We start from the raw sequence: 13,857 nt of genomic DNA on the forward strand, positions 1-13,857 counted from the left end.
AAAAATGTGGCATTTGCTCAGGTACCAAAGACAGATGTTCTAATGTGTCTATTTGTTTTCAGAGTAGAGTACTTGGTAGGTGCGCTGAGGCCTCTGTGAATCATGAGGAACCTTTGAACTCCACAATGAACGGCGGACATTTTATGCTAGTAACAGTAATCAGAAAAACGATTGAAATTATTTAAAATCTACGAACTTTACTAGACAATGATTTCTCTAAAGTTGGCATATTGAAGAGAACCATAGAAACTTAACGAATCCTAATGAAAACCAGAAGTTTCCCATGTACAAACCATTATTTTCCTCGTGAAACCATTTCCAACGTGCCATCTGTTGGCTCATCCTTTTGTATTTACATTGGTACGAAGTCAGTTCTAAACACTGCTGGCGGGCCCTTGAAAATGGTGACCAGTCGTTGTTGAAACGTTGGACAGTTTTATGTCAGTCTCCTACGATGGCATATTTACCTTTTGTTAGATATATTGTAGTGTAGCGTAAAATATCCGCCCTCTGCTGCAGGTTTTAAATACTACCTCATGATTCAAATCTTATTTTACTCTTCAGGCTCTTCTGTTATACTTAATGACTTCTACTGATCTGCACAGAAGGGTGAATAACTGAAAACAATTACAACAACAAAACGTGGTACCTGATCTTGTGAGCTGATTTTGATATCTCTAGTTTTTGAGCAGGGGTGTGAAAATAGTTATAAATTTGTCAGTTCCGGGCTTCCCGAAAGCCAGCGAAACAAAATATGATGCTAGATTTGGATTCAGTGACCCTCAAACCTACTCTTAACCTCATCAACACTAGTTGACCTTCTGGACGTATCTAGCGCCCTTGCTAGGAGAGGACGTTTACACCATATAGATATAAACATTCCTAGGCCCACATGCAAAGTTTGTTCCTACTTGCTCCAGAACAGTAGAAGATGTGGACAAACAAGTCCTCACACAACGTGAAGTAAGATGTGGACAAACAAGTCCTCACACAATGTGAAGTAGTAAAAGATGGACTAGTAGCGTATTGTATTAGATTTTTTATCTACTACTTGTATCAATTTAGATATTTATGTCGGTCGAAACACTTAGTTTCGTTCGTATAATTAACCATTAAAATCCTTTATTTTATGTGTGTTTTTCTTATAACAAAGCCACATCGGGCTATCCACTGAGCCCACCGTGGGGAACCGACCCCCTGATTTTAGTATTGTAAGTCTGTAGACTTACCGCTGTACTAGTGGGAAGCTCTTGAGTTTGATCTTAAAATTGTTTAAAAATTTAGCCAGTCTAAATGATTTAATCAAATTGGTGAAGCAACTATGAATTTAAACGGTTTAATTATCTTGTAAACTAACAGGACCAATTGGCTGATCATGCTTTTACTCACTGATGAATTAATGTAAGAAGACCGATGACCTAAGTTTCTATTTGCATTAGTTATAAGTACTTTTGAAAGTCCCGTTTCTTACATGTAATTGTCATTCAACCAAATGTATTTTGGTTCCATTCTTACAAGGTATAGAAAAACCTATTTTACCGCTCTTTCTGTTTAAGCGCAAATCTACACAATGGGCTGTGCGTGCTGTGACAATCGTTGGTTTCAAACTCCGAATTTTTACTCGGTAAACCTTCTAACTTACCACTAAATCATTGTGTTTGTATGAAAGTATAGAATTGATAATGCTAAATTTTCGTATTTGTAGATACAGACCTACTTGAATTTATATATGTGATACGATAATTAAATTTATTAATATCATAATTAATACTGTAATTTGGATATGTCTTAGTTCCCCGAAAGGAGGCTACTTCACCACAGTAGTGTGTTATTCGTCAGTCAGTCAGTAAGCACTAATATGACGTCATATAAGGGCGCTTAACGTGCAATTTGTAATGTCGTGATGTCAGTAAAACGTGCAAATTCCGTGAATCACAAGAAGAGTTATGCATTATATATACTACAATACATATTACCTCTGTGCCCTAATGTTAATGTTTAAAATCTTCTAAGTGAACAATTTTTTTTAGTTTACTTACCAGAAGGCCCGGCATGTTGATATTTTTCTAAACAGTGTTAGTGAGCCTTCAAACGTTACTGTACTTTATTGTTTTCATATTCTGTACGTCGCCGTCCCTAATTTTGAGTAACTGCTCAAGGGAAAGTCGTCAGTGGAACCCTTACCACCTGCACTAACGGACTGGTTGCCACTCCTAAAATGCACTCACAGTGTTATGCGTGTGAAATATTTTGGGGTTTGGTTTTTTTTTTAATTTCTCGCAAAACTACACATGGGCTATCTACCAACGAATTACGGGATTGAACGTCACATTGTAACCACCCTACGGCTGAAAGGGCGAGCATGTTTGGTGTGAGGGGCATTCGAACTCTGAATTTTGAAGCTGGCGCATGAATCCAAGTGGTCAGAGCGCTCGAACACAGTGACAACTTGTAATCCTGTCACCTGTTTTGTGTAGTTTGTTTCAGTATTCTTATACAAAAAAAGACGTTTAATGGGAAAATAAAAAATTAAAATAATGCCGCGCACTTAACACGCGAAATAATGGGCTTAAAATAGTCCATTTTGTCAACTATAAAGAACTTAGATGAATGTGTACTCTATCATGTAACGCTTTCACCAGTGTTTGTACCGTAATGTAGACGATGGTATTATGTTAAACTATCAATATAGTGGAATTAATAGTTACAACATTTAGAAAAGAAAGAAAAAAAAAACACGGAAAGTCTTTATATTTTAGAAAATACAGACTAAGATATCTATTTCTTTTAGAGGAGGATAAGCCGCAATCGCTTAGTATATATATAGGGACATACACGAATAAACACTAATTACTTTACTTACATAATTATGAGAGAGGGGTCTTACATACCAGTCCTTGATCCAGGTCCATTAAAACTCGGATTATCGATTGTATTACGCATGCTTGTGCCGCCAACTCTTAGCTGACTTAAACAAGAGCAATGAGCCCATATCTCTTATAACATATTTGTTTTGTAAGATCCAACGTCTAATTGTCAAATATTAATCTCACCTGACTTTGAGGAATATTTGAACTTATTTTTACTTCGGTAACTTCTGTCATTTGTAAAAGCATGCCTGTTAAAACTAAGTTTACATTGCTGCAAGCTATGAAATCAGTGTTTTAACTTAGTTGTTTGCTAGAGGGAGCTGGTAATATAATTATAACGCTACATTTAGAAAATTAATAAAATTAATAATAGAATACGTGAATGTTAATGATCGAGACTTTAGAAATACGTAGAAACACGTATATATTATAAATACGAAAATCAGTGAAACATTGAGCCGTGTCCCAGCATGACCAAGTCTGTTAAGGCGTTCGACTCGTAATCCGAGGGTCGCGGGTTCGAATCCCGGTCGCACTAAACATGCTCGCCCTTTCATCCGTGGGAGCATTATAATGTGACGGTCAATCCCACTATTCGTTGGTAAAAGAGTAGCCCAAGAGTTGGCGGTAGGTGGTGATGACTAGCTGCTTTCCCTCTAGTCTTACACTGCTAAATTACGGACGGCTAGCGAAGATAGCCCTCGAGTAGTTTTGCGAAATGCAAAAGTAAATAAATAGAAACATTGAGCCAGTTTCAGTTCTTTCAGTAACTGAGCGTTCAGTGAAGTATGCTCATCACTTTTCAGTGTAGGTTATCGTGTATAGTTACGTATTCTATCGATTAGCCGTGAAGTGAATTTATTTTTAGGTAGTTGTAGTATTGTTATTGAGTAAATGTCTGTTGAAAACGAAATCATTGTTGGTAACTAGGGTTTATATTTACATGTAAAAACAGCTCGTTTGGGTTTTCTCGACATCACTGATTAGGGCCTATATTGTATTGAATATGTACTATAACCACAAAGCACATTACATCTATTAAGATATATCATGACTGACTTTGATATACCGACATGACGTCCACCAATTATAAATATAGATGAGGTAGCTGGCTATGGGTAGAACTGTTAAAACCACGGACGCAAACATATTTAGGTGACTGAGCAATAAAAATAGTTTCAACGCCTCTCCCCCCTCTATTGTCCGGTACTCTACGCTAATGGTCAACGGCCCTAGAAGATATCTTACAACATCACAGGATATCAGACAATACATCAAATAAACAACACCTTTCCCAGCCTGCATTTTTAAAATACTTTAGATACCTTCCAAAATGTTGAGAAATGCCACAGTACTTAAAACAGTTCACTTTGCAAGCTAATGATACACACACACACACACACACACACACAATAAGTGTGTTTTCTTACAGCAAAGCCACATCGGGCTATCTGCTCAGTCCACCGAGGGACATCGAACCCCTGATTTTAGCGTTGTAAATCCATAGACTTACCATTGTACCAGCGGTGGACACCACACAATAAGATAGCACTGCCTTACAGAAATGTTAGCAAGCGAAGTTTAGGTCAAGTATGTCTCTTCCGCACATGTAATAGGTTTAATATTTATTTGTGGTTCTAAATAATAAAGTTTTGCGTTGCATAAACCATAAACATTTGCTTGCGGATTAGCCTTAAAAGGTTTGCAATAAAGTATATATACACGAAAAAAAGGCATTTAGAACTATCCAAGGACGACAGCAAGAAAGATACACTTATTATGTTTTTCTTATTAAAACATTTGTGACGTCATCACTTACGTGTTCAATGATAAGCGAGCACACTTTAAAGAGGAAAGAAAAGTTTAAAGCCATGAATCCTATAAACTAAAAATATGCCAGTATTTCGAAATCGCAACCTTCAGAATGCGAGTGTATTTCCCTAACCACCAGGATATGCGAGACGCTTATAATGAGAATATACATTTTGTATCCAATATAACTTTTATAACTGCATTTTACCATCGTATTTTTGTGTTGTTTTTGTTTTTTAAACTGATCAAGGGTTGTGGATCTTGGATACTTTTATTGTGAATTTTATGCATAAAATGGGCTAGATGGCCAGGTCACCACTGACACCAACATTCAGACCTAGCTCTCCATAATTGATTCAGGACCTCTGACCAGAAACAAGGAAACCAACACTTACCACCTACCTAAACGACTATTTTTAACAGAATAGCAGGATCGCTTATCATCTTTAGCGTGATAATGGCTGAAAATGAGGAGTGTGTTCAACAGCATTCCATAGGCTCTAACCTTGGACGTTCTAATCCACAAACCTCCTCGCTAATCACAAATTATTGGCTAAGTATAAATTTTGTAAAAAGTTATTTTAAGTTAACCGTTCAATAATATGATATTTTTCTTCAAAAAGAGGGAGTTTTTATATCAGCAGTTCGTTTTTTCTATTAAGACAGGCGCTTCAAGTGACAGATCGTGTGACGTAATACACCCACATTAAGTCATGATGTAAAGAGAGTCACAATAAAATACAGACAAATGAGGTCAGAGTAGTTCAACTGCATCTGAACTTTGACTTTCAAAGCCATTTCTCAAGTCACGAGCTCAGCTGAATGTGTTAGTCCGAGGGTTATTGCTGTTACTGATTGATCAGAGATCTTAATTCTCTCCAAACACAAAATGTCTTAAGGCGTTTAATTAACTTAGCTTTAATACACTTAATTTCATTCATGTCACAGCGCCTGTAAAAGCCATGATAGAAACCGAAACACGATAGTTGCTCATGACCCACGACAATTTTATTAGTTACTGCATGAAATGTGCTCTCTTAAATGGAACGTTTTTCAGTTCATGTCGTGTTTTTATCCACACGCTCTTGTTTACTTTCATTTATTCCAATAGCGCTTAAAGTCGTCCAACTTTCCACTACCTTCAAACAGCTGAATTTATTGTTTAGCAAAAATAAGAAAGGTATTTAATAACAACAAACAAAGCCGATAATGTAATCCACCAACAGGTGATAGAATTTATAATGTAATTTACTGAGAACTAACAGAGACTGTAATGTAATCCACCAAGAGGTAACAAAGCTCATGGTGTAATATAACAAGAAGTAACAAACCATACAGTCTAATCAAACAACATGTGACCAACTATATAGTTCAATCAAGCACCATAGTGACAAACCATATAGTGTAATAAAACAACAGGTGATCAACCATATAGTCTAATTAAGCAACATGATGAGAAAGATATTTTGTAATCAAGAAATAAACATGTAAGAATAGTTCAAGGGTTCACCCCTTCAATGGGAGTCGTCTTTGACTTGAAGTAAAAAAAAAAAAAAAATCTAACCAGCAGGTGGTAGGTAGCCTTTGAGTCTGGAAAGTCGGTGATTTTCATATTACAAGTTCTGCATCGGAATGCGGTTAGTGCCATGAAGTGGCGTAACGGGCGGATAGTTACAGAATTGTTACTAGAAGGCGGGTTCTTCTAAATTGAGCTACTAGAAGGCGATCAATTTCAAATTGTAAGAATGGTGGATCATCAATGGGATGCGGGAAAAAAAATTGTTATGTAGTTTAGGAATGAACCACCAGAGGGTCTGAACATGAATGTCATGCTATACAAAAACTGTTAGTTCATCCTTTATAGTTCTTAACACGATATTAATTTCTGAATTGTCATTGCAGTTACTTCATAATTTCACTTCGATATCCATAACAGAGAGTCGTTTAATACGTAAAATTAATATTTTAGCCATAACAAATAGTCCAATTGTTTGTGCAACATACTTCATGAACATCCATGGACTATTTTAACTTATAATTTACCTAATGGAATACTAATCATTAGCTCAAACATTTCAAGCTCTAATTACATGCTGTAGAAGCTTCAGCTAAATTTGAATGTCGAAACGAAAATAAACAGTACAATTGTGTATTCAATTCGCAATAACAAAATATTTAAATAAGTATATTTTATTTCTTTTAATTTTGTCGACTATTTGTATAGCGTACTTCATGATATACTCATACGTTTGTTTGTTTGTTTTTGAATTTCGTGCAAAGCTACACAAGGAATATCTGCGCTAGCAGTCTCTGATTTAGCAGTGTAAGACTAGAGGGAAGGCAGCTAATCATCACCACCCTCCGCTAATTCTTGTGCTACTCTTTTACCAACGAATAGTGAAATTGATCGTCACATTATAACGCCCCCACGACTGAAAGGGCGAGCATGTTTGGTGCGACCGGGATCCGGATCCGCGATCCTCAGATTACGAGTCGAGTGAACATAAAGCTGATAAATGATTTGTAAGTTTGCTTCAAGTATTTTGACATTTATAAACTAAGACGAGTTGAACACATGAATATCGGAAAGTGTTATTCCGATTCATACAACGTAATCTATTCACATGTAATCATCGATACAGTCGTTTTCGTTATATAACATAAAACCAAATCATTCTTTTTTCCCACTCTCTTCAAAACTAAATATCGAACACCGGGTATCTTTTTAGAACCAGATATCGTACATCGGGTAAGATGTGAATAAGACAAACTTGCACTTTATTGAAAAGAAACAAACAAGCTGGTGCAGCACTATGAAAGCCATTATCCGTTTATGGATTCTTGGATGGGAAGGATTTATGAGTTGTTGGAATGCCTGAACAAAAATGATAAAAAAATCTCATACTCGAGAGTCAAAAAGTATATACTGGTACTGGAGATGACATCCTCTCATAGAGGATTCGCTGTCATGATATATCATGTCTTTTTTTCCTGCGTCTATCTGACGCTTCCTCCATAGTCCACTTGCACTCATTCATATATGTCTTTCATCCAATTCCTTCTTGGTCTCCCCATTGTCTCTTTGCATTGATTTCTCCCTTCAGTGATGTTCTCTGTATTGCCTGCTGTCTGACCATATTACCATAATATCTACACTTTTGTCGTTTAGTCTATTAAGTAACGTTCTTTTAACTTTAGTTATTTTAAGTACCTCTTCATTGGTAACTCTGTCTCTGTAAGATATTCTCAACAGTTTTTCTAAACATCCACATCTCCTTGTTTAATGTCACACATTTCACCAACAGAAGTAGACAGTGCGTATTATCTAGCTGGTTTCTTCTGCATTTCGTCGTTAATGCTTTTTGCTGTCAAGGCATTTTTTATTTTGGAAAGATTATTTCTTGCAGTTTCTATTTGTATTTTTATCTCTGTGTCATATTTACCATCAGCCGTAATGATATGACCTAGACATGAGAGTCTTATCACCTGTTCCAGATAGACCCCGTCGACTACGATGCTTATCCTTTCCATGTGTTGGTGTTCTCTGCTTACTGTCATCGTCTTTGTCTTTTTGGTGTTCATTATGAGCTCATATTGTACGCTTCTTATCACGACTTCACCTACAATCTGCTCTAGTCCTTCTGTTGTTTCTACTCACAAATATATAACAAATCTTAACATGCTACATCGAGTTTTCTCTTTCCAAAATAAAATTGTAAGTGTATTTATATTTTATGTAATGTATCATATAACGTTCTGAAGAGGGAAAGAGAATGGTTTGTTTTTATATTATACAATGGATTTGAAGTCGTCAAGTCACACGTGGCTAGCTGCATGATTCTTTATCTATAAAACATTGCAACCATCGTATTAATGAACAAAATACTTTTGATTTTTATTTCTGTTGTTTACTCCTTATGATACGATTCATATTGTAAGTAATTGTTTTACCCTATTTGTAATAGAAGTTTATAACGTTCAAGAAAATATTTGTTGTATAGCCAATGAAACTGATGGAATTGCACCACATCACAATATAATTTGCACTGATCAAACCTGCCATAAAGGAAGCTGTAATGTGTTAAACTCGTGCGGTAACTGGTGTTATACATGTAACACCGAAAATTTAGTTTGGCCAGCAAAGCTATTTGAATTATGTTATTTGATACTAGGTACAAAATATTCCTGTGTCCATTAACAATTTCAAGTTTCGTGATTGCTGTAGTAATTGTAGAAACTTATGGGTCAAAGTTAAAAAAAACCAAAAAAAAAACTGATTTCTTCTGAAAGGTAGCGGTGCGCATGAAAATTTGTTGTTGTTCTTTGGCCTTGATTTTTAATGGGATTTTTATGGGTTTTTTTTAACAATAGTTAGTAAAGTAATATTAGTTGATAGTTGTTTCCACATATTTTGAATGAATTTGTAGTTGTTGTAAAAGGGCCTGGCATGGCCACGTGGTTAAGACGCTCGACTCGTAATCTGAGGGTCGCGGATTCGAATCTCCGTCAGACCAACCACGCTTGCCCTTTCAGTCATAGGGGCGTTATAATCTTACGATCAATCCCACTATTCGTTGGTAAAAGAGTATGCCAAGTGTTGGCGGTGGGTGGTGATGACTAGCTGCCTTCCCTCTTGTCTTACACTGCTAAATTAGAGATGGCTAGCGCAGAGAGATTTCGTCTAGCTTTCCGCGAAATTAAAAAAACAAACAGACTTGTAAAATATCTACGAGGAGAACATAATAATACGTAATATGTACAGATGAATTCGGACCAGTTAAGACACGTTAGACATTGTTTATTTGTTTGTGGAATTTCGCATAGAGCTACTTAGAGACCATATGCGCTAATCGTTCCTAATTTCTAATGGCTAGGTGGTTAAGGCGTTCGTCTCGTAATCCGAGGGTCGCGGGCTCGAATTCTTGTCACACCAAACATGCTCGTCCTTTCAGCCATGGGGCGTTATAATGTTACGGAAAATCCCACGATTTGTTGGTAAAAAGTAAGATACTTTTTTAAGTCTTATCATGCTGGTAAATTTACGTATTTACAACGCTAAAAGCAGGGGTTTGATTCCACTCGATAGACTCAGCAGATAGCCCGATGTGGCTTTGCTATAAGAAAACACACACACACACACACCAGATTGAAAATGTTCATTACTGGAACAAGGTCTTGATAAAATGATAGAGTTTTCATGATATCTAATTGTTGAGAAGGGCTGTAGTGAGTGTTCCAAGGTAGTATACACCTGTGTGAGCATACTTATGTTAACTGGTAGTGTGTGACATGTATTTTTTAACACGAACAGTCAGAAACGGAAGTATATAGTTTTATTCATATTCACTTGGAAATTTAATGTCACGGTGGATAAGATTCATGTTTGAAATAACTCTTCAGTAGATAAGGAATGATTGAAGCCAGTCAATCTATCAGTAAGATATCTTACCCAGAAGAATGTTGCAAGAAGAGCCATGTAAATAGCTTGATCTTCGATTTTGATAATAAATGTTCGAAAACGGGAGAAATGGGATTAACCAAACTAAATTTAACTCTTGTATTTATTGTATAGAATGATACCAGGCTAACCTGGCGAAACGTTGTAACCATGAATATCATACTCTGTATATCCTACAGCGAATAAGTTTTACATTTCTATGGCCTTGTTCACCACACAAGAAGTGTTGACACGTTTCGTTTGTTTGAAAGGTGCACATTTTTACCATATGTTACAATCATTATTTCTTTGTTAGCAGTGGAAACTGAATGACATGTTGTGACAGAAAGGAAAAAAGATCCATTCGATGGTGTTTGTCTTGAGTTACGTGGATCTGAAGAGTCAACTAATTTTACTCGTTTGTCCATTATATTGATTGGAATAAATAAAAGAAACCGAATTTTTCTCAAAGGGAAAAAAATGAAACTGCTTAAGACGTTTTCTATGAACATACTCTCGAAGCCAATAATGAATCCACACATTTTTTGAAACATCGTGCACTTTGTTTGATGTTGAAAACTGTGGATGTTATATTTTAGTTATATATGTATATTATTTAACTAAAAAATCCCGCTATACCTTTCACAATTATATGTTAATGTAGACAAATAAAACCAAATGTAGTAATTTTTTGTTTCAAGTTAAGCACAAAGCTACACAATGGGCTATTTCTGCTCCGTACACCACAGATCAAACCATCTCAAATTTTGTTCTTAGTGCATACGCATGTACTTGAAAGTTTAAAGATTTTCAGACTGAAGTGAACCACGCTTCTAAACAAAATCAAAACAAAATCATTTAGAATGAAATCAGTAAGTAAGTTTTGTTTTTGATTTTCGCGCAAAGCTACACGAGGGCTATCTGCACTAGCCGTCCCTAATTTAGCAATGTAAGACTAGAGGGAAGGCAGCTGGTCATCACGACCCATCACCAACTCTTGGGATGCTCTTTTACCAACGATTAATGGGATTGACTGTCACATTATAACGCCCTCACGGTTGAAAGGGCGAGCATGTTTGGTATGACGGAGATTCAAACCCGCGACCCTCGGATTACGAGTCGAGTGCCTTACCCACTTAGCTATGCCAAGCCATTAAGTAAATAAGACTATACTTAAACTTCTTGGATATGAGATGTAAACCTTTGCGAATGCATAGATGAAAGACCAAATTTCTCGCGCTTTTATATCTGGAATTGATCAGTTTGCCAAGAACAGCATTTGTGTCAAATTTGGTAGTTTTATCATAAAATCCACAATTTTGATAAAAAAACAACAACTGAATTATGTCTGTCCATTAATAGCCGATGTTCACGGGGACATAGAATTGGTATCAGACTAGCAATCAGTAGAGCGCAAATCTCGCCACGTAGCGTTGATCATATTTCGTCCTCAAAAAATACGAAAATGTGTTCGTTTTTGGCGTTACAACGAGGAATAATGTTCTCCATAAGTCCATCAATTAGTCCATAAGTTTCATCAAAATCCGATTATATGAAAGTAAATTATAGAACACAAAAATTGGAAAAAAAATGGCCCCATGTATTAACGAATACGGATTTTTTTCTTGACTTTGACCCTCCAAACACTATTCACTTATAAGTGGAGTCATAGTCCAAATGTATATGAACTTTCGTCCAACTCCATTCAGTCATTTTTGAGAAATCCTGGTGACAAAATCACACGTACAAACAAACACACCGTGGTGAAACATAACCCCCGTGGCACGGCATGGCCAGGTGAGTTAAGGCGTTCGACTCGTAACCCGAGAGTCGAGGGTTCGAATTCCCATCGCACCAAACATGTTTGCCCTTTCAGCCATTATAATGTGACGGTCTATCCCACAATTCGTTGGTAAAAAAGTAGCCCAAGAGTTGGCGGTGGTGGTGATGACTAGCTATCTTCCTTCTAGTCTTACACTGCTAAATTAGGAAGGGCTAGCGCAGATAGCCCTCGTGTAGTTTTGCGCGAAACTTAAAAAACAAATAAACAATAACCTGCGTACCTACGGTGGCAGAGGTTAAAATGTCTTGATTATCAGAACTATTCAAAAAAGAAGTTGAGGATTCATCGAATGTTTGTCTTCTGTGAAAAACTTGATTTATAAACAGAGGCGAAAGCAGCTTATCTTTATTTAGGATTTTTTTGTTTTTTACGTTTACAGTTTTGTTCCCCTAACTGTGTGAATAGTATGTGTAAATATATGTATACAGACTAAATCACTAAAGTATACGCCATCGCTATTGTTTTGTACCTGGAATGTATCTCTTAAACAATTAATATTTGTGTACTGTATGATTCAAGTTCACCAGTCAAAATTCGATTAGTTTTATATTTACTGACTAGTTTTGTAGTTCATAATATATGTCTTTAGGATTTTGTCATTTAGAAAGAAATGTAAAAATGGGTGCCGACTGCCTTATATAGATGACACAACTTTACTAAAAAGGTTTTAACAGAAAAGGACAAGGAGATTGAATTTCAGAAGTCTTCCGCTTTCAGGGCAAAGGCACTTAGCGTCAAGTTTCACCTTTATTTCGTCATGAAAACATTGCCTAATTTATGAAATAAAGAGGTGAGTAAAACTCACTGCCTTTTGTTTCTTTAATTTTATTTACGGCCAGTAGGTGTCAACTGAAATTTAGACGCACCCTGATGAGTTTTAGAATAGAATTTGTCGATTTCTTTCCACATCGGTCTGATTATGCATAATAATATGTCATAGACCTTTATTTTATAAACAATAAAAAATATGAAATTACGGATGTTGAGATACTAAATTTTGTAGTACACGATAATTAAAATTACCTTTTCAGTAATTAATATTACCACCTTTTAAATACTTGAACCTGATGTGTGATATTGCGTTTTGTGTGATTAATTGCGTTCATTGGTTACCAGTGGTTACGAGAACAAGCTAAGCTGGCAACTTAAGTTTTGTTCGTTCATGTTCATAAGGAATAAGAATGTGTGGTTGTGGTAATTGGTGAACATGGCATGTCAGGTTGCTGATTCTAACGTCAGCAGAAATGTGATAGAAAGATGAGTTTCATTGATTGTTATGAACGTGGTTGCTTTTAATACGCAGATTAGAGTACATAAACACTGCCATGTACTGGTGTTATTCAAATATCGAAAACAACTGTTTATCTATACCTTTTTGTTGCCATCTTTTCCCGGTAAAAAAGTAAAGATTACTCAGTAGATATAGAATGCAACGGACTGCTTAAGATGCAAATCCACGAGCACGCATGGCAGGTGTTTATTTCCTTTGTATAACTCGTGACGTAACTACTTTAGAATTTCTATGACTGACATGTAATTGATCTAAATTTTACTTAGTAGGATCGGTAAATGGTGTCGAGAGTAACATGCAGACTGTGGAAACAAGAAAAGGTGGAACAGAGATCATCCTAGTCAACTGTAAGGCTGGAAGTAAACGGAAGTATTGAAGTGGAACGAGCGTGAAAGTATGTGAAAAAGGACAGATGTTGCTTAGATCATGCAGAATTAAGTATTGTTACTAGAAGGACACAGAGATTACCGAAGGGACGAAAACCTGTGCCAAGATCAGTGGCAAACTTCCTAAGCATAGTAGGGAATTTTAAAATAATTTAATTCAGAGTGGGTATGTGGTAGTAAAAAAACAAAATAATTATTATAAACATAAGCGATACAAA

At 36.2% G+C, this 13,857-nt stretch overlaps 1 protein-coding gene across 47 annotated transcripts in view; it reads left to right on the forward strand.

Annotated features, from left to right (window-relative positions):
• LOC143249631 (catenin delta-2-like) overlaps positions 1-13,857 on the forward strand; it is a 136,749-nt gene that overhangs the window by 14,936 nt on the left and 107,956 nt on the right. For 30 of the 47 annotated variants that reach the window (XR_013027875.1, XR_013027874.1, XR_013027873.1 and 27 more), the window contains exons 2-3: positions 12,567-12,752; positions 13,520-13,771. The exons of 12 other annotated variants lie outside the window; for them this stretch is intronic. The gene's annotated coding sequence lies outside the window, so the exon portion shown is untranslated. The remainder of the gene's footprint in view (positions 1-12,566; positions 12,753-13,519; positions 13,772-13,857) is intronic. 5 more of the 47 variants (XM_076499824.1, XM_076499818.1, XM_076499820.1 and 2 more) reach the window with 5 other exon arrangements.

This window comes from Tachypleus tridentatus, chromosome 4, assembly GCF_004210375.1.
Source record: "Tachypleus tridentatus isolate NWPU-2018 chromosome 4, ASM421037v1, whole genome shotgun sequence".
Classification (NCBI taxonomy): domain Eukaryota; kingdom Metazoa; phylum Arthropoda; class Merostomata; order Xiphosura; family Limulidae; genus Tachypleus; species Tachypleus tridentatus.